We start from the raw sequence: 27337 nt of genomic DNA, 5'->3' as shown, positions 1-27337 counted from the left end.
TTAGTAACTTTTTTAAATGAAATTTACGTCTGGTCTGTCTGATGTTATAATCAGGAGCATATTCCAAGCAGAAGAAGCTCCGTAAAAAGAAACAGTTCTCATCGTGCAATTTGTTTGTGGACGTCGCACAAACATTATTTTTTACTTCTCTCCACTGGACTATAATTCTGTGACCTGTACCTGTATGTCTTCTACTACCTGTACCCCCCCCCCCCCCTCCCCCATGCAATATATGAAATATTATTTCAAATGTAAACCACTGGCTAGATTTGGTAACCATAGTGTGTTCATACTTGTACCACTGTATATAATAATACTTAATAATTTAGCTTCCGGTGTACTCTGTATGTAATGAAAAATACTGTACATTTAATACAAATATATATATTTTTTAATCTAGATGGTTATAGGGATGGGGGCCCATTGTTTCTTTCTTTCTTTCTTTCTTTTTGTTTATCTCTCACTCTCCCTTTCTCCCTCTCTCTTCTTTCTCCCCCCTCTCTCTCTCTCTCCCTTTCTTCCTCTCTCTATCACACACTCTCTCTTTCTCCCTCTCTCTTTCTTTCTCCCCTCTCATCTCTCTCCTCTTTCTCCTCTCTCTCTTTCTCTCTCTCACATACTCTCTCTTTTCTTTCTCCCCCCTCTCTCTCTCTGTCTCTCCCTTTCTCTCTCTCTCTCTCTCTCTCTCTGCTCTCTCTCTCTTCTCTCTCTCTCTCTCTCTCTCCTCTCTCTCTCTCTCTCTCTCTCTCTCTCTTCCTCCTCTCTCTCATCTTCTCTCTCTCTCTCTCTCTTCTCTCTCTCTCTCTCCTCTCTCTCTCTCTCTCTCTCTCCCCCCTCTTTCTTTCTCCCACTCTCCCTCCCCCCCACTCTCTCGCTCCCCCTCCCCTTTCCCTCTCCCCTCTCTTTCTCTCTCCCCTCTCTCCCCCCTCTCTCCCCCCTCTCCTCTCTCTCTACCCCTCGATTTCCCCCTCTCCTCTCTCTACCCTTTCTCTCTCTCCCCCTACCCCCTGTCCTTCTCCCCTCTCTCTCCCTCTCTCTCCCCCTCTCTCCCCCTCCCTCTCTCTCTCTCTCTCTCTCTCTGACAGCTTCTTGTTTACATCCTCAGTGTTTTACGACTTGCCTTCTCCTTAGACTCTTGTTTACACAAAATCCTTTTCCATCTAAACACTTTTCCACAGCTTGCAGTGAGAATTTGATAGATACAGTATTGTACTGTACACACACACACACACACACACACACACACACACACACACACACACACACACACACACACACACACACACACACACACACACACACTGAGCCACAGACTGTTTTACAGATGCTAGAAAAGTATGGTAGAAAAGTATATATAAACAATACAAATAAAGATTGTTCTGAACTCAATTTAATTAAATTCAATTAAGATCTTTTTGTACTTTCCTAGAGTGAAACCAGGAAGAGAGAGAGAGAGAGAGAGACAGAGAGAGAGAGAGACAGACAGACAGACAGACAGACAGACAGACAGACAGACAGACAGACAGACAGACAGACAGACAGACAGACAGACAGACAGACAGACAGACAGACAGACAGACAGACAGACAGACAGACAGAAGACAGACAGACAGACAGACAGACAGAAATATAGATAGAGAGAAAGATAGATAGAGAGACAGAGAGAAAGATATATATAGAGACAGAAAGAGACACAGAGAGAGAGAGAGAGAGAGAGAGAGAGAGAGAGAGAGAGAGAGAGAGAGAGAGAGAGAGAGAGAGAGAGAGAGAGAGAGAGAGAAAGAGAGACAGACAGACAGACAGACAGACAGGACAGACAGACAGACAGACAGACAGACAGACAGACAGACAGACAGACAGACAGACAGACAGACAGACAGACAGACAGACAGACAGACAGACAGACAGAGAGACAGAGAATCATGTCACTTGAAACAAAAATCTTTTTTTGACACGTGAAGTATAATTGTATCTTATATTTAAAGAACCCCTCCACTCAAAAATGTGTTTTAATCTTAACTCCTCTTGGAGGCATGATTTTAACGATACAGATGTTATATTCGCGCAGAACCTTTTTCACACTCCCCCCCCTGGAGAGGGGGAGCTTCTCTGTGCTTCCCTGAAATCTGAGTTGCATGTGTGACACTGAATGAATGAATGAATGAAAACTTTATTTAACAGATTGCAGAATGGGTACAATACAGTACGGCTCAATACACACAATTGTTAAGGGGATGCAGACCTGAGAAAGACGTTTGTCTTGTTTCCATCAGGGTCCCCCATTTTCAATTCATATAGACATTTATGACATACACAACATACATGACATTTATGGCATAGGGACATATAGGTATTTAGTACTGATACATTTGTGACATAAACGGTATTCAAATATACAGTACTGTTACCCCTAGATCCTGACAGAGTATATACATATGATGGGGAGGGGACTGTACTTAGGAGGGGGTGGGTGGGTGGGATAGAAATATACATACGGCGGGGAGGGAATATATACATGCGGTGGGGAGGGAGTCTGTCTATTAGGAGGTGGTGTGGGGGTTTTGGGCATTTACGGTGGCCAGTTTCGAATTGCAGCCTCCCGTAGGTGCTCTTTAAGAGCGGTTTTGAATGTGGGTAGGGATTCACATTCCTTTACAGCTTTGGGTAGGGCGTTCCACATTGATGTGGCATAATTGCGAAACGTGTTTAGTCCCTTGTTTGAGCCGAATCTGGGTTTAACATGATTTGTTGAGCTTCCTCTGGTGTAGTGGTTGTGGTATTCACTGACCTTTGGGAAGTATTTTGACATGTACATGCACACTAACAGGTCAAACCTGTCACGGTCCAGTGTGTGGTAACCTGCAGGGGTGTAAAGTACTTCAGTAATTGTACTTCGTTACTTAAGTACTATTTTGGGGGATTTGTACTTTACTCAAGTATTATTAGGTTTGTCTTGTACTCAATTACATTTCAGAGAAAAAAATCATACTTTTTACTCCTTACATTTGAAATGCAGACCTACAAAGTACAAATCTTGCAGGTCCAACAATTTGAATTAGTATATGTGTTAACCGTCTGTAGTGTGGTAGTGAAAGGGTTAACCTTCTGTAGTGTGGTAGTGAAAGGGTTAACCTTCTGTAGTGTGGTAGTGAAAGGGTTAAGGTGTAGAGACTCTGCATTCTCAGTCGTTTATTGAACAATTTGGTGGAAAAAAACTATTTATACAAAGTGTTATTCAATATAGAATTGTTAAGGGTTTAAAATACATCTGAACACTATATATAGCCAAGGAATCTGTTTCTGTTTAACATACATTTTGAACTGATAGAAGTGAACGTCAACTGACTCCAGGGACTCGACCTTTCAACCCCTGACACACACGCACGCACGCACGCACGCACGCACACACACACACACACACACACACACACACACACACACACACACACACACACACACACACACACACACACACACACACACACACACACACACACACACACACACACACACACACACACACACACACACACACACACACACACACACACACACACACACACACACACACACACACACACACACACACACACACACACACACACACATTTTAATACTTTATTTGGTTCCACAAATTATATTACATAAACAGGGAATCAAATGTATCGGGGCCAAGCAGCACTGAACACTTAAGGGTACACATAGCACCTCCTTCTCCACGTGGTTAAACACAAACAAACCGCACCACACATAGATCCCCCACACACAGAGACACGAACCCCTCTGCAGATACACACACACACACACACACACACACACACACACACACACACACACACACACACACTACAGACACAAACCGCCAACACACACACACACACACACACACACACACACACACACACACACACACACACACACACACACACACACACACACACAAACCGCCAACACACACACACACACACACTGCAGACACAAACTGCCAACACACACACACTGCAGACACAAACCGCTAACACACACACACACACTACAGACACAAACCGCCAACACACACACACAAACCCCAAAACACACACTACACACACACACACTACAGACACACACACACTACACACACAAACCCCAACACATGCACTACACACACACACACTACAGACACACACACTACACGCACAGATATCAACACACGCAATACACACACGTAAACCTCAACACACACACTACACACACACACAACTGAAGATGTTTACATCCATTGTTTTGTAGTTTTTTTCCCACCAAAGTAACTTCCAATCACCTCTCTCTACCCTGACGATCGCCAGCCTCTCCCGCCTCTAACAATAAAAGCATGTCCAAAGAAACAGAACCGTCACACAGACACACATTACAACAAACGCCACAGATACAGGATTTATGTTTTTTATATTACATTATATTCCATCCCCACAGCGCGTTATTGAATCAGAAGGAAGGCCAGTGGCCGCGTTCTCACATGGATCCAGTTTCAGGGGCCGAGGCAGGAGGAGGATGCAGGGTGATGATGATGATGATGCTGATGCTGATGATGCAGGGTGATGATGATCAATTAGATCATCAATTAGATGTGTTTCAATTTTGGGAGTTAAATTATGGAATAGCCTTAGTGACGGGTTGAAGTTGTGTACTTCTCAGGGGAGATTTAAAAAAGCCTTAACACTTTGAATGCCATCCACAAGTTTTCTCTAGTTTACCCCCCACGGGTTGAATGCCCACTCACGAGAATATTCGTTTTATTCGTTTTTTTTTTATTAGCAATCTGAAATCATATTGCATCAAGCGAGTGTGGTAATATTGACCTTGAATTTCATAACTAATATGGGTGTATAATCAGAAAACCATAATGCAAAAAGCCAGGTGTACCCTTTCAACAGCAGAGTGTGTTTTCAGTGCTAAAGTAAGAAGTGATACTGGTGTTACAGAAACAGTCAATAAACCCACACTAACAAATGTACTCAGTACTCAGAACAAAGAGACAAAGGTCACACCTACTGTGACCAGATTACAGCAGAGGACAGCTGGTCTAACCAGAGACCAGATACTGGCTCTGACAATATCAGACATAGCTAAAAGATCATTAATAAATAAAGACATGGTTCAAAGCTAAATGAAAAAGCATGATACTGGATTGGCTTTGATTGAATAAAGAACCCAATAAAAACATCTATATAGGTTCATAGGATGTCTGGTATCAGTCTGAGAAAGCACTGACTGTACTTGGATGATATTAGACATCTGTAACCATATAGAAGGAATGTTAAAGTTATATAGTCATTTAGAGGAGATTTGGGCAGCCACACCGAGGGGGGGGCCACCAAGAACCCCCTTCTGTTCACTGAAGGAAGACAACGACGGGGGCCATTGACACCAACCCCCACCCGAGGACAAGAACCTGTTGGGGCCAGCCCCAACAGGAAGACAATGACACCAGCGGCCCCCTCGGTTTATTGAGTCAAGACCCACCCAGGAGATCGAGGAGGTGGGGCAGCTGGCCCCCGCAGAGACACCCAGGAGATCGATTGGGGACGGCCCCCACAGAAGATCACCTGATTGGACCAAAATGTACTACTAGAAATGTTATGATTGGAGGGAAGTTATAGTATATAAGAGCAAACATAGTGTTAGTTCAGGAGCCCAGACCCCCCAACCCAGGTCTGCGGCTCCACCGCTCCCACCACACCACCAGAGAGACTGTGCTGCTTTTTATGTGAGTAAATCATGGACCCATGGTTGGTTAGAATAGATACTTATCTTAGAAACCAGGCTTACTCATACTGTATGAAAAGGGGCCTACAGTAAATGCTCTATGTTCATTTATATTAACACTGACTGTTGTATGTACCTGTTGGGGTTTTGAGATGCAAACCTTGTTGATCCATTGTACAAAACAGACATGTTAAAGGGGAACTATTTTACTATTTCTTTCACTATTTGGGCACTTTTACACAATTCCTGTGAGTCTATGGAACACCTCTGTAATATATATATTTTTTTTATTCATTGTTTTGTATTTCTAATCAAGTCCTCAAAAACAGCATTTTTCTACCTCAAGATCTTAAGCCGTTTTGAGCCTGGGCTCCAACCACAATGGTAAGTTACTGCGCCGGCGCCTGGTTCGCCTGAACATTAACATGCAGCGGTGTCTCTCTGACATCACAAATCGCGCACATTTTCAAATGACTCAGTTCAATGAGGGTGAATATTGTGAGAGGAGAATTGGAAGAATGCGCCAATATGAGAATTTTGAGACATAGATCATATTAATATAAGTTCACATAGCTAGGAAACAATGCTAAACACTCAAAAAGGCCATTTATAAGATAGTTCCCCTTTAATGTTTTCTGATAATCCTTGTATGTGAAAAGCAACCTTTTATTCACTCTTGGCCCTGTGACAAATAAATCAGTTGAGTTGAAATAGAGTTCTGGTTGTCTGGCTATACACGTTTATTTCTCATCTGACTAAGTCAGATGAGGAGACCAACAATTCTATCACTTATGATCCTTTCTCCTCCTTCCAGTTTAGCGACCTCCTTGTACTGTACAATATTGTTAGGATTCTACTACACGAGTCTACCGTTGGAGATCCAGTCACCCCAGGTGCTCAGATGTGAAAAAAGCGCCCCTATCGTCTCCCAGATGGTAAATCACCCTTTTGGATTGGACTCAATGAAAATGAATGAAAAAAAAAAAAAAAAACGCACTCCACATTTTGCTTCTCACTCATGTAACCGGGGTCTACCAGAGTTCACTCTGGAGCCTCGGAGCCGCGGGGAATATGTGTTTTACTGTATACATGATGGATCAATCAAATGAGCGATTTTTTCGAATGGCGATCGGGAATTGGAATAAACCATTTGGATACCATCTGATCTCAGGTAAGGAATCTATGTTATCAGTATTAGGATAATCAGACTCGTTTTCACAGAGATATAATGTTTTTATGTGATTGTGTGTTATCGCTGTTTGACTGTGCGCGCTGTCAGGAAATAGGAGACTTGATTTTCGGCTCGCCGCAAGAGCGTGCGTGCGTACACATATACTATCGATAATCTAGCGTTTATTTGAAAACGATTCATGACATGGCCGAACAATGACAACGTTCTAGAATATTCCAGTAAAAGGCGATTATCATGGAATGTGTTGTTTTTTCCGTGAAATCGTGTGATTTTCAAAATGCTAGAAAACGGAAATGAAGCGATAAAAAAAAAACAAAAAAACAATCTGCCATGACAATGTTGACTGGAAAATGAGTCTTTGATAAGCGACGGGCAGATTAGACACATAGCCATCATTTAAAACAGGGGTAGGCAACCCTAGGCACATGCAGGCACGCGGGGGCATTTGCATAGGCACAGGGGGCAGTATTAAAAAAAAAAAAAAAAAATTTGCTTTGAAATATTATAGTGAACTATTTTGCACTGTTGTCGCATTTATCTTGTTGAAATCCTCCCACAGGTTCTTTTTACTTCCACATATTTAATTGAGACCCTTTATTTGTTTATTATTTCAATTTAGCTGGAAATACATTGCTACATCATTCAGTAACATTTGCAGAGCCTTATAACAAAAACATTATTACGGTCACCATTGTGACCAGTGGGATTAATCAACAAATTGTATTATTTATTTTTCTATTTCATTGAACATTGCACATGTTAAAAGCCATTTTTTTTACTCAAAATGTGAGTATTACCAAGTCAACTTGTGTTCTTAAAACAATGACAATAAACATAGTTTTATTAGGTTGAAATAATGTGGTTGTGTACTTATTTTTCTGTTAACGTATTATGGATTGAAAACTGAAAACCTTAATGCACAGTAACTGAACTCAATATTTTTAAGTTCTGGTAACTAATAATTTCTTTTTTACAGTGTAGTCTTGCGATCAATCAAAACTTATTTACACGATATACCTCACATTCACCCTCCATTCACATCCTGGTGTTCTCCTGGTGTTCTCCATTAGGCTTGTAGGTGGAGCTATGACAGCACACGTACAGTACACACACCGATGGTGTGTGATGTGTCCAAAAATGAATGGGCAAATGTGAGTGAAATGGTCGCACTGTATGCAGCTGTTTGTCTGCATTGCATTCATTAAAAAGACCTGATTATGAAAAAAAAAATACGATGCATGGAATATTGTTGAGGCACACTAGTTACAACTATATTTCAAATAGGCACTCCATGTCAAAAAGGTTGCTGACCCCTGATTTAAAACATAGATTAGGCGATATTAACGTTAACATTGGAGTGGATGTGGGCATTCAAGGGACTAATAAGAAATTACACTTGGGCAGTGAAAGTGTTAAAGGATAAGATAATTCAGGAGTACAGTTTTGAGTAAAACATCAAACATTTGTTTTTTCTTTCAGAAAATTATATCTTGCAGCATATTTTAAGTTTTTCTTTCTTATATTAAAATATATTTCGTTTTTAAGAATTTGTAAGGGATAGGCAAAAATAAGCATGTGCTTCAGCCTATTCCTTTTTTTCGGTCGTTGATTTTGGATTTTGTGTGTGAGCTTGCCTTGAATATGTACATTTGTGATTTTTATTTCTTTTCCTTTTGTAAGTCCACACGGGTGTGTTTGATTTGTCTGTAAACAAGACCAAAAAATTATGATGCTGATGATGCTGATGATGATGCTGATGATGATGATGATGATGATGATGATGATGATGATGATGGTGATGGTGATGGTGATGATGATGATGATGATGATGACAGTGGGGGAACGTTTGGCTTTCCATGTTCCACTCAGGGGTGATGTAGTGTGCAGTAACTAATTGTACTTGTAGGGCTGTCAACGAATATTCTATATTGAAATTAATAATCGACTTGTAAGAAAATGAAAAAATTATAATAATTATATTAGATTGTGAAAAAAACAGCCCCAGGTGGGCGGTCGTTAGTGGTTAACATACCGTTGTATTCGTTCGGTACACTACACAGCCGTTCGGTACAGTACGGTACACACTGAAACGGTTCGGTTCTGTACGGATACGTGTACCTTTCCACCCCTAGTGTGCAGTGAGTGTAGATGATGGGTTGTTACCAGGGCTTGACATTAACTTTTTGGCTCACTAGCCACTGTGGCTAGTGGTTTTCCAAAGTCACTAGCCACTCAGCATTTTCACCAGCCAATAATCACCACACTAAATAATTTGAAAGGGGGGGGGGGGGGGGACGTCGTTTCTGATTATTGATTACCAATAACGGCATTCGTTATTGTAGCATCATACACTGATCGGCTGGTTGACTAATGCTAACAAGGCCTGATCAGCATGAAATCTACGTGAAATCGTTCTTACCTGTGGCCGGTTGGATCCCAAAAAGGATTTCCCAGTTATTGATCGCCATCTGGTAGATCGATATGTCCATTGGCTGATGCTATATTCCTTTACTGCATACTGAATTCGGTGTCGCAAAAGGTATTCCATGCGATCTGATGAAGGCATAGCTTCAGGCTAATAGAAAAAGTAGGCCTGAATGAAAAAAATTAACATCCGGTCTGAAAACAAGGAGTACTCCATTCTCGAGACAGCACCACTACCAGGATCTGGCCGGTAATGCACTTTTACGAATTGTTGTGGGAGTTGTAGTATTATGTAGTATCACTTGGATTGACTTATTGCCGATGCCTTTTGTAGACTACAATGTTTTTTTTTCATAGAAAAAAAGTCACTAGCCACTGTGGCGGGTAGAATGACGGAGTTACCCACCACAGCCGAATTCTACCCGCATTTGGCGGGTGGCGGGTGTTAATGTCAAGCCCTGGTTGTTACATAGTGTCATTGTCATTGAGCATCCTGATGGCCTGGGGATAGAAGCTCCTTCTGAGTCTCTCTGTGCTTGCCATGAGACTCCAGTAGCGCTTGCCTGACCACAGCAGTTCAAAGAGGCAGTTGTTTGGGTGACTAGAGTCTTTGGCTATTCTCATAGCCTTGGCCCTGCAAAGCTTGTTATAAATGTCTTGGAGAGTGGGATAGCCCACCTCCAATTGTGCGTTCGGCTGAACGGGCCACTCTCTGTAGTCTGCTTCTGTCTTGTGCGGTGCTATTCCCAAACCAGGAGGTGATGTTACCAGTCAGGATGCTCTCTATTGTGCATGAGTAGAAGTTCTTGAGGATCTTCTGACTCACTTTGAACTTCCTTAGGCGCCTAAGGAAGTAGAGGCGTTGCCGTGCCTTCTTCACTACACTGTCAATGTGTGTGGTCCATGTCAAGTCCTCAGATATGTGGACTCCGAGGTACTTAAAACTGTTCACTCTCTCAACCGGTGCCCCGTCAATGCTGAGGGGGCTGTAGTCCCTGACCCTCGACCTCCTAAAGGTTTTGCTGACGTTCAGGGAGAGGCTGTTCTCCCGGCACCACCGCGCCAGGTCCTCTACCTCTTCCAGTTCTTGTTTGTAGAGATCAGGCCCACCACGACTGTGTCGTCAGCAAATGTGATGATTGTGTTGTTGTTCCGCTGTGCCACACAGTCGTGTGTGTACAGCGAGTAGAGGAGGGGCCTCAGAAGAACACAGCCCTGGGGTGCCCCTGTGTTGAGAGTGATGGATGAGGAGGTGTAGTTGCCTGTCAGGAAGTCCAAGACCCACTGGCAGAGGTCATAGTTCAAGCCCAGGTACCTGAGCCTGGCTATGAGTTTGGAGGGGACTATGGTATTGAATGCTGAGCTGTAGTCGATGAACAGCATTCTCACATAGTTCCCCTGCCTCTTGTCCAGGTGTGATGCTGCTGTGTGCAGCACATGGGCTATGGCGTCCTCTGTGGACCTGTTGGGGCGATATGCAAATTGCAGGGGGTCCAGGTTGATGGGGAGGGAGGAACAGATGTAGCCCTTCACTAGCTTCTCAGAAGCACTTCATGGTGAGAGAGAGAGAGAGTGATAGAAACTGAGAGAGAGAGGAATATAAACTGAGAGAGAGCAATATAAACTGAGACAGAGAGCAATAGAAACTGAGATAGAGAGCAATATAAACTGAGAGAGAGCAATATAAACTGAGAGAGAGAGCAATAGAAACTGAGAGAGAGCGATATAAACTGAGAGAGAGAGAGCAATAGAAACGTAAGGTTATGTATATAACCAAGTTCTGTGAATTATGGTGACGCTCAGCATCATTCTGCACTGTACTTCACTTCGTGCACGTGCACTGAATAAAAAATTCCACCATGTACCTTTACATCCCAACATTCGTCTGGCCACACCCCCATCCGCTTACCTTCATAAGCAGGTGTGTGGCCACCTACTCGCCTCCTTCCCAAACTTTCACCACAAGGCGAGATCAAGGGCCGCAGCGGCGTCTGATGCTGAGCGTCACCATAATTCACAGAACTTGGTTATATACATAACCTTACGTTCTGTTTCATTATGGCTTACGCTCAGCATCATTCTGCACAAGAGGAGCTGAGCGGGAGCCATAGCTCGACAAATGTACCCCGCTGAGGCCCCCCACAACCATCAGACCGGGGAGGACCGAGCCCCCCGACCCTCCCTAATGGAGGATACCCTCCCTATTGGAAGCTTACGGGAGGGAGACGGATCCGACCGTGCAAAGAGTAACTCAAGCAACTCAACGCACAGGGTGAGCAGACCGTGGCTTGACCCCACGACTACGCACACGCACAACCCGCATGCCACCAGGGAACGAACGGAAGGAACAACCCTTGTTACTGCCCCCAAAATCACGGGGTCAAGAGCAAACCCAACCCCGTGGCAAGGCTGTAGCAGCGGAGCACGAAGGAAGACCCAGACCCACTGAAGGGACTGGATCCCCTGGAAAAAGGGGGGCCCGGAGAGGTCAATGACGCCAGGCATCAAGACCCCACCAGGCGGTCACTTAGTGACACCGCCCCCCACATCGCCAGCATATTCGGATAGGGCCCCTCCAAGAGCGGGCCCTTTCCCCCCAATAATACACCGCCTGGCACACTGACCCTGCAGAACAGGCAGTCAGCATGGCCGTAAGCACTCAAAAAGTCCAACCAACGGAAGCAGGCAGCGCACCGGGGAAACCAGGCAGCAGGCTGTAACCAGAGCCTGGAGCACTGCGGACGAGACAGGCGCCAAAGGAGTCAACTGAAAACAGCCCCCCGTATGCTGGCGTTGTTGAGGGGCCAGAGGGGTCGAGGCAGAGAAGGCTGACACGATTGGCAGACGTCATGAACGTGCAGGGGCACACTCAACCGGGTAACCCGGGAGTTGACTCTGCTCCAACACACCAGGGAATCAACCACCCTCTCGGTACACCGACGGTGGTTGTTCCTATAACCCCTCAAGAAAAAACTCCAAAACACACCTGCGGTTATACACTGGCTATACCGCAGTACAAGTGTTTCAGTTTCCAAAAAAGGGTTATTCCAGGCCTACGGGTCGACGAAACATTATTTCGGACCGAGCCCGGCGGCTCGGGAAGCACACAGGGTTACCAGAGGAGGTCCAAAAGACCACCCCAACAGCCCCCTCTTCGCCACGCGTGAGAGAGGAGCGAAAAGAATGGAGAACCAGCCCTAAGCTCACTGCACTTGGTATTCCCAGGCGGTCTCCCAACCAAGTACTAACCAGGACCGAACCTGCTTAGCTTCCGAGATCGGACGATATTGGGCGTGTACAGGTTGGTATGGCCGTAAGCCATTACGATAGTGCAGAGTACAACATGTACCCAACAAAGGGTCTCCATAACGCCTAACCCCGTGACACCCGGGCCGACCCGGCATTTTTCCCCCCGAAAAAAGCACAAGTCCCTCAGGGTACCAGAACAGCAGATCTGCATCCCCGACGGACAACGGGTTAACTGACCTGGACCAGCGCGACCAGACCAGTCCCGTGCCCTAACCACGCCGACATGCCCGCTCCAGAAGAGGGGGTAGGTATGCGTGTCGATCTAAAACATGAAAAGAGGGCGCCACCCAGACGGTCCCATTTGTACCGTGCTCAGTGGCCCACCCCAAGGGCGTGAGACCCCTCTACCTATGTTCTGATCTATTCCGTTAACATCCCCCAGATATGAACGAGAATTCATCGAGACAACCTAGTAAACTGGCGCTCGGAAGAGACAAAACTCCATCCCAGTTGCCCTATAAAAACGCTGTTTTAATAACGAGCAACCAAGGCGCACTTAGCCTCTGCGTGATTCTTAACAGAAACACCCTGAGCCAGCACTATGTACGCGTCGAGACCCAAACACATCAATGGATAGTCTAGCAAGACACCAAACATTGTTCCTCCAAGTCGCCTGGGAGAACGACACGGAGCCGTCGTGCTTCATGTTCCTTCCTCTTTTTATTTAAAAAAGAAAGAAACACAGACTGACATGAATCCCACGTGACGCAGCTGAGGGTAAACATTTTTACATTTTTACATCCCACCACCCTCGCCACAGGGAGGAGACGGAAATCCCCAGAGAGACTTCCCACGCGAGCTGTATAGATTGAAAAGAATATATTGCAACATTGAGCTATGTAACACTTGGGTTAGGGCTCTCCGAGGAAGAGGCACTGAACCAATACACACTCAATAATCGAATTGAATCGAATACACACACAATAGAGCAGAACTCCTTCTTGAAGTTCTACTCACCTTGACAATCTGAGGAGGAGGCTCTGAAACTCTGAGGAGGCTCCCTCACAGGGAAGGAGAGTCCGAACTCACAGAAGGCACTTCTCCCCGAGGAGGAGCTTCGTGAGGAGGAGCTCTGACAACTCCCTGAAACAACCCACGGAAGTCTTACCAACAGAGACGCGCTCAGTGACGTACTCTATGGCGGGGGAATTTCCGCGGTGCACACGCCCAATCTTCCAGGGCGTGGGACCAGGAAACTCCCCCCCCCCCCCCCCCCCCCCTCTTACCCTGTAACGTGCCGAACAGCAACGTGACAGGAACCTTGAAGGACAGGAGGTTTTAACCCCTGACCAATCAGAAAAGGGGAGGGAAGGATTACCAGTTCACCCCTTTACGACCCCACACCCATGATATGATGTAATGACAAGTAGAGCATGACACAGTCATAGCCTGCTACATAAAGCATCGAACAGCCTCACATAGCTCATGTGCTAACCTGCTATCTGATTTTTACCAAGGAAAAAACACAGAACAGAGAGGGCCCCTTTAAGAGCCCCGGTACCAGACTTACACATGTGCTTCTGTGGGCCAAACCTAACCCAGTTGTAGATCACAAGACACACACAACCCTTCATCACAACAAAAAATGGCAAAAGTACACTCTTGCTACAGAGGAACGCCGTTTTTCATAACGAGAGAATACAGAATCCTCGATTATGTATTGGCCACAGGCCTTGCTAAGCACACATGATAAGTGACCAAACAATCTTTCCTTTAGGAAAAAATTGTTTCTCAAGCGGAAAGCACAACCCCAGCAATTAAGCTGAGGGTTACATCGTATCCCCACAAACACAGTGACACAATATATTGTAACCAACATGTCTGAGAGGAGGGGGGGGGAAGCCCCAGGGAAACCGGGGGGGACACCCCTCTTATCTTACCCTTGATACGACCAAGGCGAACAGGCACCTCTGTTAATGTGTGTCATCACAGGCTGAGAAAAAGATTCATTCCTCAATCACATGTCACTAAGTATAGCTTTACAGGTTTAATTAACCCTCTTAGTTGTGAGTTCACCCACGGTAAAAGTACAACGTTACATGAACACACATGTTCTCATCACAACCAACCAGTTCATTTTTACACACGTAAAAAACAACGCCGATTCACTACAGAGAGAAGCTATACCAGTGACAAGACAATTCACACACAACACGCGTCGTATCCCCAATGTATTGCAGCAACACATGTTTTGGAAACATCGTTATTACAAAACATTTAGAAGGGAAGAAAAGAAGAAGTGTTTAAAGTCCGGTCGGGACTCCTACCTTCACCCAGAACGCAGGCCGAAAGAACCGCAACACAGGTTAACGGGACACCGAGTTGAACCCAGCACCTCCTGCGCCGGTGACGAGGGTATGTCCGCAACGCCACCCAGCCGCCGTTCTCCATGTTGACGAAGTCCTCGCTGGCACTGGCAACCGGGTGTAGGGTCGACTAACATCCTCTGTCCAAGATGACGTCGTAGTCAGAGTGTTTTAAGGCATGTTATATTCACAGTATAGTTTCAACAGTGTAGCATTAAGCTAACAGCCGTCCGACTGATAGCAACAAGCTAACGTTTACTAGCCTGGTAAACACAGCGAGCTAGCGCCGCAGCTAACAGCTGACTGGCTAACACAGTAGGCCACAAACTAGCACGCCAGCTAAGCAGCTATCACCTGAACTGTACACAACGACATAACAAGCCACACTTCAGACAGGCCGCTGTCCAAGTCCCTCCCCATCCTAAGAGGGAAAAGAAAAAGAATGTCAAACACAGTTTTCAACGGTGATCCAGACATACAGCGGGGCCAGCACAATTCCCATTTCGGGCTGCAGCCGACTTTGAGCATAGAACTCTCGATAAAGAAGATCCTATGCCCACATTTCCTCGTTAGGGTGTACTTTCACTTTTATGTGAAAGATGGGTCTGCACGGGACAGAGAAGCATCCGCTCGTCCAGAGAATCCTGGGTTCACCAGGTCCTGGTCGCGGCCCACTAGATTGACCATCATGGGCGTCAGACCAAGATCCTCCGACCGCCGTTTAAGACGAGCAGAGGACCCCAGTCTGGAGTCGGCATTTCGTAAAATTGTCAGCTAACCCCCACAGCATCAACAACAACCAGAGCTCGCAAGCAAAACAGTACGTACCCCACCCTGGAAGCGACCGCTTTCTCACAACAGTCGGTGCTTCCCACAGTCCAGCTGTATGGCCGGAGGGCCAACCCATCCAGCCGCAGCAAGGAGGACTGTAGATGGGGAGCATGTCAGCGGCGTGAGCTCCTAATACGAAAAAGCCGTTGAAGGTCAGAATGATCATCATCTTCCAGACACGCCAGTAACGAAGACAATATCGCCGTATTTTCTCGAAATAGTGAGAGAGAAAATAAAGATATGATGTCAACGTATCTTCCCGTTCTTTTGTTTTCCAACTTTCTTCTACTAACAACCTCGTCAAGTGGGGATCTACCGAAGGCACTTCCTTGTGGTGAAAGTGAAGAAGGAGGCGAGTAGGTGACCACACACCTGCTTATGAAGGTAAGCGGATGGGGGTGTGGCCAGACAAATGTTGGGATGTAAAGGTACATGGTGGAATTTTTTATTCAGTGCACGTGTACGAAGTGAAGTACAGTGCAGAATGATGCTGAGCGTAAGCCATAATGAAACAGAACTGAGAGAGAGCAATAGAAACTGAGAGAAAGCAATAGAAACTGAGAGAGAGAGAGCAATATAAACTGAGAGAGAGAAATAGAAACTGAGAGAGAGAGCAATAGAAACTGAGAGAGAGCAATAGAAACTGAGAGAGTGAGAGAGAGAGGAGTGTTAATAATAATAAATAATAAAAAAGAATACCACTTACAGCTCCTTTAACACAATCTCTGCCATGCAGTTTGACCATCTTATACCTCTCTCTGCCAGTGCTGTAAGCCTATGGAGCGGCTCACCTTCTTTGCAGGGCTATAACTTTTTAAATATTATAGCTATATCGACATTACTATCGCCCATTCAACATCGGGTATCTATCGTTCCGGATGTGGGAACGTTATATTTTTCCATTCATACATTGTCGTGTTAATACCGTAGTGCAGGGCTATTCAACTAAATTGTTCAGGGGGCCACATTGTCAGAAACCCAAGGGGCCAGGGGCCGGATCGCCACGGCGCCTCCCCGTGCTATGAATATATGTACACTTGACACAACACGCAACCACATTTTCACAACTTTTATTTAACTACAAGTAGTATACTTTTCAAAAAAAGTGCTTAATTTATGACTGTGCAAATCTGCAACATCTCCTGCAGAAAGTGCTTCATTTATGACTGTGCAACAACTGCAACATCTCCTCTTCAACATTTCAATATAAAAATAAAATAAAAAACAAACAAGTGCATGATGTGCATCTGAACATTCTAACATCAACACTTGAACAAAAAAACACATTTATAGTGCAGCTGAGCTTATGAAAAAGTGCTTCATGTCTGTGCAACAACAGCAAATCACAGCATCTTATTAGCACTTATTGTCCACTCTTAACTCTCAAACATCAGGGGGGTGGGGGGCAGACAGGCCTAGCCTACACACACACATCTAATGAGAGCGATTGCACTTCTTTGACTGGGCAATGGCAGAGAAAGAGGGTTCATAGGAAGTGAGGGCTACCCGCAAACAGTGATGCAAATGCTCATTTGTCAAGGAGGCACGTTGCTTGTTTTAATGGCATTCATGTGAGAGAAACTGGATTCACAGGTGTATGTTGAGCCAAACATTGTTAGCACAGATATTGCCAGCGTTTTTATTTTGGGGAATGTCTTGACATGAATACACTTTATCCAAAATGTTGTGGTGGATTCATTCTCAAGTGCCTGCTTCAGAGCAGATGATGCTTGCATGTCAATTATTTCAAGTTGCAGGAGACCTTCATCAATGTGAAGTGATGCAAGGAACTCTTGTCCTTTTGTGGAAATAGCAGCTACATTGGCAAATGGGTTGCTCACAAAATGCATCAATTCTCTGGACATGTCAAATTCATCAAATCGACTTGCAAAGTTTTCCCTCAATTTATCAATGAAATCTGTCATTAATTGAGTGACTTTTGGCTCAATTGTGCTTGTTAACGTTGACATGAAAAAATAAAAATATATAAAAAAAATAAAAATAAAAATAAAAAAAATATTTTTTATTTTTTTTTATTATCATGTAATCTTTGGCGGGCCGGTCAGAATCATCCCGCGGGCCAGATCTGGCCCGCGGGCCGCCAGTTCAATAGCCCTGCCGTAGTGAATATAAGTATGTTTTTAGAGTGTAGAGCAGTAATTCCTAGAACGCGAGTTATAGGCCCAGACGCATATTATACATAATCGATTGGCATTTCGTTCCTATACACGCTACATAAAAAAATTCAAATGCATATGATCGGTATACATTATGATCCATCATGCGTGAAGGAAAGTGGGGGGGGGGTCGTTTATGATTCCCTGATTGTCAGTAACGGCTTTCTTTAGTACGACATCATACGTTGATCAGATGGATTGCAATGAAATAAATGGACAATCGAGCTGGAATTAACGTTAGATTCCTCTTACCTGTGGCCGATGAGTCTGGAGAAAAAATATTCCAATTATTTGATTTCCATCTGCTAGATCCGTTTTCCGTTTGTACGACGCAATAAACGGCGAAAGCATATTGATTCTTGCGTCTCGAAAGCGATCCAATGCACTAGAGTGTTTGTCTGGATCCACTTAACAAGATAGCTCTGCCCGGAACATATTCGCCGATGCACAGAGCGCCCCATCCGGTTTAGAGTGGGTGCAACATCACCCAAAATCCACCAGGCGGCGGTATTGAGCCATTGCAATATCAGTCCAGAGTCTCCCAGAGCCTTGCTGGATGAATTATGAATGCCAATAGCGAATAAAGGAAATAACGATCATAAAAACAAGTAAACTCGTTATTGGCGCAATTTGATTGGCGGGCAATAACGAGTAAACTAGTTCTTGGCGCAGAAGCAGTTAAGTACAAAAGTGGTACCATGGTAAATGATGTCTCCAGGTACCACAGTGGTAAAGCTGAAATCACCATCGTACCTTTTCACAAGGGAACCACGTCTTCTACCGTCGCTGTTAGCGGTTCCACTGGAGCAGTTGGGGGGTTTACGTAAATGCCTTGCCCAATGGCACTTCAACAGTGCGTGGGAGAGGAGAGCGTTATCCATTCACTGCCCCCCCCCCCCCCCACACACACACACTTTCAACTTCAACTTTAAACTACTTTATTTTCCTTTCGGAACTTCATTTGTGCAGTGGTTAAAAAGACAAACATACAGTCACAATACATAGACACTCACCACTATAAAAAAAACCAACTACATTAAAACTACAGTGAAAAAATACCACTATAAAACAACACCAACTACATTAAAACTAGAGTACTTAAAAGCATGATATATATATATATATATATATATATATATATATATATATATATATATATACAGGGCCGCCTCAGGGGGTGTGCGAGCAGTGCGGTCGAACAGGGCCTCGCGGGAAGGGGGGCCTCGCAAAAAAATAATAAAAAAAAATAAAAAATTATTATAATTTTTTTTTTTTTTTTTTTTTTTTTTTGCGAGGCCCCCCTTCCCGCGAGGCCCTTTTTCATCACAGACCTAAAATCTAGTTTTGCTTATATGCTTATATATTTCACATTAGACACGTTTGTAGAATGTGTCTGACTTGTTCCTGGGTCTGCAGACACTCACTATTGGAGCTATGGGGCTCTGCAGCAGACATACTATTGGTTTCAACGAAGGGAGTGGTTACTTACATCATGTGTAGTACGCAGGTGTGCGTCAGCTGCGTTTGACTATTTCGCGCGTGCAGCTTTTGACTATTATGCTTAGTTATGCCAGCCAAGACGAAGAGGTCGGTCATTATCAGTCGGTCGGTCACCAAGGAACGTTGACGAAAGGCCTCTCGCTGGCGGGACAAATGGCCGGAGCCTTGTCATGGTGCAGTCGGGATATAGCCATGATGATGTCGGCTAGTAGCTAGCTTAGCTAAAGGCTAACTAGCGTTAGCTAACCTAGAGACAGCGCATGCAGCCAAGATGAAGAGGATGGTCGTTTGGCAGATGAACTTCGTCAACTCCACGCGGTTGTCTCCATCCTCTTGGACGTTTGGTGAGTTTTTAACCTATTCTATTAACTCTATTCTATTCCCGCCGTGGACATCTCTCTCTCTCTCTCTCTCTCTCTCTCTCTCTGGAGCTAAACTGGCCGACTAGCTGTTGTAGTACTACTAGTAGCTAACGGTGTGTGGCCTGGTGTCAGCACCTGTATTGCTTTTATCACATTGTACAGTTTTTCAGTGGTAGCCGGATAGCTTGCTTCTGCGTTAGCTAATGGTTAGCGATAGCCGGGTTGAGCTAACTGTTAGCCAGTTAGCTGTTTAGCTACGACGTTAGCTGCCGGCTGCGCTCGGCTGGGAACGTTCGTTTGATGCTATCAGTTAGCCTTGAGTTAGCTGTTAGCTTGTGCTACGACCATTGACATTAGCCGTGAGAATAGCAGGGGGTTCTGGCACTCTGACTACGACATCATCTTTGACAGAAGATGTAGTCGGGCCTGCACCATGACAAGGCTCTGGCCATAGCTTATTTTTGTCCCGCCAGCGAGAGGCCTTTCGTCAACGTGGAGACCTGTGTTGCGGCCTTTCGCCCTGCGTTCCTTGGTGTAGGTATGATTTATGAAAATGTCATGACATTACCCCACTCTTCCTTCCTTCCCCTCCCGAATGTTTTGTTAATAACGATGTTTTTTTCCAGGCAAAACATATGTTACTTCACAACATTTGGAGATACGACATGTGCTGTGTGTGAATTCATTGTCTTGGTCGTTTGTGTAGCTTGGGTAGCGTTGGGCCGTTGGCCAAAGCTGTGTGTGGCCTGGTGTCAGTAGCCTACCTGGCTAGCCTTTAGCTGTCGGCCATTGGCTCCTTGCTGCTTTGTTTTCTCTGGTATAGACCCTCTTCTCTTTGGATTTAAGTGTTGATCTTTGTCCTTTTGGATCTATCTATGTTGCCTTTGTGAAGTTATCTTTTCCTTCTGTTTTGTTCTTTCATTAAAAGTTGAATATCCTTTAGGGGGTCATCTTTGCTTATCTCTCATACATGCTCTCTCTCTAACACACACACACGACAAACACACATGCTCTCTCTCTCTCTCTCTCTTTCTAACACACACAGGCGGCCTTTCTCGATGGCTAGGCTGTGCTCGCTGAGTCTGTACCTAGTCAAGGATCTTCAGTCACAGTGCTCAGGTATTCTGCCACTGTGTACTCTCTGTTTAGGGCCAAATAGCATTTCAATTTCTTTCCAATGTGTCTCTCTCTCTGTACACTGTATATTGACTGTAGAACGGGAGCTCTCTCTCGCTCTCTCTCTTGCTATATGTTGACTGTATCATGCCCAGCCTCGGGCAGCGCTATTATTTACGAATATGTTGACTGTTTAAAAAAAAATATATATATATATATTATATATATATATATATATATATATTATTATTTTTTTTTTACCCTTTTGGGGGGGGGGGGGGGGGGGGGGGGGAGGGGGGGCTCGCGTTTAAATCTCGCACAGGGCCTCGCATTTATCCCAGGCGGCCCTGTATATATATATATATATATATATATATATAATAAAATCCATATGGAGCAATTCTATATTTTGATTTGATTTAATTTGATTTTCGTGTCTTGCTTACAAGACACATAAACAATAAGTATATAATAGTATACTCGACAAATTACTTGACAAATGACATATAGACCAAGATGGCCACAAGAAAAAGAAAATACAATAAAACGTAATATAACACAAGCTGTAAGCAATGTATGTAAACAAAGAAACAAGAGGAATTCATATACAATTATATAGGATATAGTGTGTTTTGTCTCAAGTGCCATGCTTTCTCCAAAAATCCTGCAAAACTGAAGATCTCCTCCACAAAAAAACAACTCAACATACAACTCTCAGACTGCCAAAACAAATACGGATTTACAATTTGAATTTTCTCAAATAAAGCCCTCCTCAAATCGGTGTACAAAGGCAAATAAAAAACAAAATGATATTCATCCTCCACCACTCCCAGATCACACAGAACACACAACCGCTCCTCCTAAGGTTTACCTTGGAATCTACCCACTTCCACAGCCAATGGCAAGCTGCCAGACCTCAACAGGGCACACAGAGACCTCCGTCTTCTCTTTAAGTTTAACATTACATAAGGTTCAGTATAATACTCATTTTTAATTACAACATATTTTCAAAGTTTAGGTTTTTTCCATATCTATAGGCCTATGTATATAAATAATAATAATAATAATAATAATAATAATAATAATAATAATAATAATAATAATAATAATAATAATAATAATAATAATAATAATAATAATAATAATAATAATAATAATAATAATAATAATAATAATAATAATAATAATAATAATAATAATAATAATACAGATGATATGATATGTGTCCATCAGGTGGAAGGGGAGTCTATTGTTAGGTAGTCCAATGTCCTTGGGGGGGGGGGGGGGGGCAGTCCGGCCTCCACCAGACCTAGGCGCTCAGCAGTCTGATGGAGGTAGGCACGAAGCTATAACTAAGTCCCCTTTTAACACCCTAGATTGTATCTCACCGGTTCGCCCGGGTATCAAACCGGCCAACTTGAGGTCACCAGTCCGCTCCTCTCTAACCCTCTTGAGTATCTACACTCGTCAGTCGTCCGGTAACAGATTGTGTTTTGAGAAGTAGCCGCTCGACTCGCGTTCGATACCTCGGCGCCTCCGATGCCGCTAAACACCTCGCCGGGAAACAGAAACCCCTCACTCGGCAGCCACATCTACATAATTCTCACATTTGAATTACACATTCCACACGCAGGGCCAAAACAATATTGACATGTGTTTGTATTATGGGATGTTTGTAGAAAATGAATTGAGCGCGAGCGCGCGGTGCGTAATGCAGACGTCGATAGCGGCCGTCGGGAACTTACAAATGGTATAATTATCCTCTCATAACGTTATTAGGGGATCAATGAGGCCTGCCGGAGGGGACCTGATGAAAGACGAGCTTTACCGTTTATGACGGGTGACCTGTAACTATAGAGATAGATAGATAGATAGATAGATAGATAGATAGATAGATAGATAGATAGATAGATAGATAGATAGATAGATAGATAGATAGATAGATAGATAGATAGATAGATAGATAGATAGACAGACAGACAGACAGACAGACAGACAGACAGACAGACAGACAGACAGACAGACAGACAGACAGACAGACAGACAGACAGACAGACAGACAGACAGACAGACAGACAGACAGACAGACAGACAGACAGACAGACAGACAGACAGACAGACAGACAGACAGACAGACAGACAGACAGACAGACAGACAGACTGCAAAAATGGTCTGACAAGAATAAGAACTAGTTTTAAATAAAGCTTGAAACAAGTCAAATAAATCTGGTTTGGCAAGATTGATTGAAATAAAATATAACATAATGAAATAGAAATGTCTAGGGTTCTCTCTCTTGATTGGATAAAGTGAGAATGGGATACCAGGACATTTATTTTGTGTTTCCTGCAGAGTGGAGGGACTGGGAGACCCATGTTACTGACCAAACACTATATCAATGATGGCTGTTGGAATGTAAAGCTATTTAAAAAAAAACGTTTTTTAAATAGTTTAATACCACTAACAGCGACTTTAACTTCAGGTTAAACAAAGTGCTTTATGAACACAGAAAAGAGAAACAACTGCATACAAAGTGAAAGTAGCACATATTGCAAGTTGTTCTAGACACTAATGTCAGTTGATTAACTTGTAATTGCACATTGTAACTGGAGACAGGGACATAGGGAGCACGTACAGGGACGCGGGGAGCATATAGGGACATAAGGAGGTACAGGGACGTAGGGGGGGTTACAAGGACCCACCAGAGCCGGTTCTGTGCCCCGCTTTTGGGCCCGATGCCCCTGGTTTGAGAACCACTGCTGTGGAGAGTTAGAACAACATGAACGGTTACGATAACGACCAGACTCCAATCAGCCTAATTAGATCCATAATTAGATCCACTGCAGCAGCTATAGGAGCTGGGGTTTTGCCCTGATCTGGCCTTTTTCCCCCCTTTCTTTTCTTTTTACATCCTGCAAACACAGATGTGTTTCTACGCCTCAATCCTTCCAATATATATGAAATGAAAGAGAAAAAAAAGAAAAAAGAAAAAACTACTAACCTTCTTACTGTCTTATACTATCATGCACTCTTCCCTTCCCGGGGGAGACAGTGGCTCGGGAGGTAGAGCAGTCGTCTGGTAATCAGGAGGTTCCCAGTTAGATTCCCGCTCCTCCCGGGCAGCGTGTCGAAGTGTCCTTGAGCGAGACACTTAACCCCTAACTGCTCCTGATGAGCAGGTTGGCACCTTGCACGGTGTGTGAATGTGTGAGTGAACGGGTCAAATGTGAGGAACAAATTGTAAAGTGCTTTGGATAAAAGCGCTGTATAAATGCACCATTTACCATTTTTTATCTTCCTTGCCTATATTACTACCTACTAAGGCTGACCCCGATTAGTCGAATAGTCGACTAATCGATCGAAAGGAGCCGTAGTCGACTGCCAACATCTTAGTCTAATGCAAACATTTAAAAAAAAATTATAAAAATTTCCAAAAGCAAAGAGGCCCAGAAGCGTGGCTAATGCTAATGGTGCGCATACCAGCGAGGCTAACTGCCTAAGAAAACACAGTCGTCCCATCGTGTATATTGAGCATGGCTATCATACGGGAAACAATAGGTTTGAGGCATCAAATCGCCAACCGATTGCTATGTCCTGATTCACTTTGAGGGGGAAGCAGCTGGGTACCTCAGTACTGAGGTACTGATATCCCCAGTTCAAAAGGTAGGCGATACTGCCACCTGGCAGGATTCGATCGTCATTGCAATTTTAACGTAGGCAGCGGTGCCAGGGAGACACAGGCAGCTCCGAGCGAGTGTTTAGAATGGGGATCAAAGGAAAAAGATCAAAGGATCTAAAAATGAGAAAACTAGTTTTTGGCACTGAACGGTTGGCGACGAAACACAAGAATACTCGTTTTTGGCGGCCAATGAGTTAACTGCCACCGACCCCGGCCCCGGGACGTTTTGAGGAAGATTATCCTCGGGTGTGCATATTTTTTAATACAATATATACATATCGAATTGCCCTATTTTTTGCCTGTCAATTGCCGTTTCAGTCGACAAAATCTGTTCAGCGGTTCTCGAGTTACATGCAGATATGTGAGGCCAAAGGACACGGCAGACTTTTTCTTTTTTTTCCGAATACCACCCGCGACTCCCGAGGCTCTAGCTCCGTCAATCATTTGGCGATCTCGATGAATTATTGGACAGGGTTATAACTAGGGGTGTAACGATTCGACCTCACAACGATTAGATTCGATTACGATTCTTCAGGCAACGATTCGCATCATGAAATCTCTTCATTTGACCACGATTCGATTCGATAAATTTTCTATCAGTTAATTCCCCAAACATTTTTACAAATGTGGCTGGGGGAACTGATTCACTCAGCATGAATGGACTATAGGTCAATAAAAACAATACACAAAAAAAGAATTAATAAAAAAAAAAAATTTAGATTATAATCGATTTTCAAATCACGTGAAAAGTCACGAGTGAAAACAGATTCAAGATTCAAGATTGTTTATTGTCATATGCACAGTTAAAACGACAGTTTGCCATACAATGAAAATCTTACTTTGCTAGTCCACCCTTCACAAAAAATCACACAGTACTTAACTTAAACATATTTAAATACAAGCGAGTGCTTGAAAATAAGGTAAAATAGATAAAAATATATATACAAGGCACAGTGAGTTACATTGCACGTTCTGATCATGTGAATGGAGGTGACAGTGGGTCACAGCAGCAGTTAAAAGTGTCTTTAGTGATTCATAGTTCATAGTTCATAGTAGAAGGTGTGTGGGGGGGGCTAGGCCATAGCTGTCAACCCTACCGGTTTTCCCGGTATTCTCCTGTTTTTTCAACCCTCTTCACGCGCTGTTCACGGCTCACGGATTGGTACGTATTTTGTACTTATTATTTTTTACAAAATGGCTGCAATTCTCCTCCGTGATGACAGGTGGCAGCAGTGTAGATTAGACCGTTATCACAGGAAGTCAGACCGCTGCGACCCGAAGAAGAATAACAGCGACGCGACCAGATAAAGCTCAGAGCTCAGGGGAGAGAGTAGACTGATGCACCGAGGGTGTCAAATCAACTTAGCCAGTGTCTCTTGATTGCCCACTCTGTGGCTTTTGTCTCTGGAACAAAAGGTTTGCAAATCTTCTGTGGATAAAACAATACAAAGTTACTGTATGTGTCTGCAGGAATGTGTAAATGTGTTGGTTGGTGAACAGCCGTTTGCTCTGCGCCTCCACTGTCCCCTCCTGCCATTCCTCCACGGAGACAGAGCATGCCTTCACTGACGCCCAATTTCCTGAATGCGATTTATACATATAAATTGATCCGTTTTAAAAGTTGTCGTGAATTGTCATGGTATGACAAATACAGTTACTGGTAACTCGCAGGTTTTAATTCATTCATTCATTCATTCATGCGAAGCTGTGTGTGTGTTCTGTAATATAGCTGTAGAGACACGGTGTGGCTCATTTTGACAAACATTACAGTCCAGCATGGGAATAATAGTTTGTTTCCACATGCTGTAGTTTGTAGTTTATTACATGCTAAACATCGCCCATTTCCAAGACAATACAGTCTTTTTTCATTGATCGTGAGCTAAAACGTGTTATGTGCAATAAAAATGATATTCCCACTGCTAAATTAATGACCATAGGTATTTTTTATAGCTTTTTCAGGAACATGGCATGTCTTTTTTTATCATGCATATCCTGTTACATATATTTTTTGCATTTTGCACAATCAATGCGGGCGTGACCACCTGCATTTCACTGTATGTGACAAATAAACCTCTTGATTCTTCTTGAGTTGTTGTATTAATATGTAGCCTACAGTGATGAAGGTATAAAGACACTGGTAATACATTGATTGATTGCTAACTTTAACAGATGGGTACAATACAGTATTGTGCAATACACAATTGTTAAGGGGATGCAGACCAGAGAAGGACTTCTTCCCCCATTTTCAATTCATCATAACATTTATGTATGAATTGTAAGATTTCAATAAATATGAACATGTTAATGCTACTACTACATAAACTGAATTTATACTGAATTTGTCTTACACTTAATGCAGGGATGTTCACAGCATTTCACTTTCAACCAGGTATCTGATTAATTTAATGTAGCAACTAGTTCACCCAGTCCTTGTTGGACTGATAAGTGGTTGCCTAGTGGAGATTTAGGATTCACTGACTGTAGACTGTAAGAAAAAAAGCTGCAAGAAAACTAAATGTCTGGCATCTATGGTTTCCAAATACTGTCAAATTACAGTAAAATCAAATGCATTTACAGATTACAACCTTTATTTAATGGTTAATATTTTGATAAAAGGTAATTTACTGTATTTTTATAGCATTTACACTCTACACAGTAGGAAAACAAAATAATACCGGTTTTGACCAGCGACGAG

This window comes from Notolepis coatsorum (assembly GCF_963971535.1).
Source record: "Notolepis coatsorum genome assembly, chromosome: 10".
NCBI lineage: Eukaryota > Metazoa > Chordata > Actinopteri > Aulopiformes > Paralepididae > Notolepis > Notolepis coatsorum.
The sequence above is the reverse complement of the archived record's forward strand: the minus strand, read 5'-3'. Positions refer to the sequence as shown.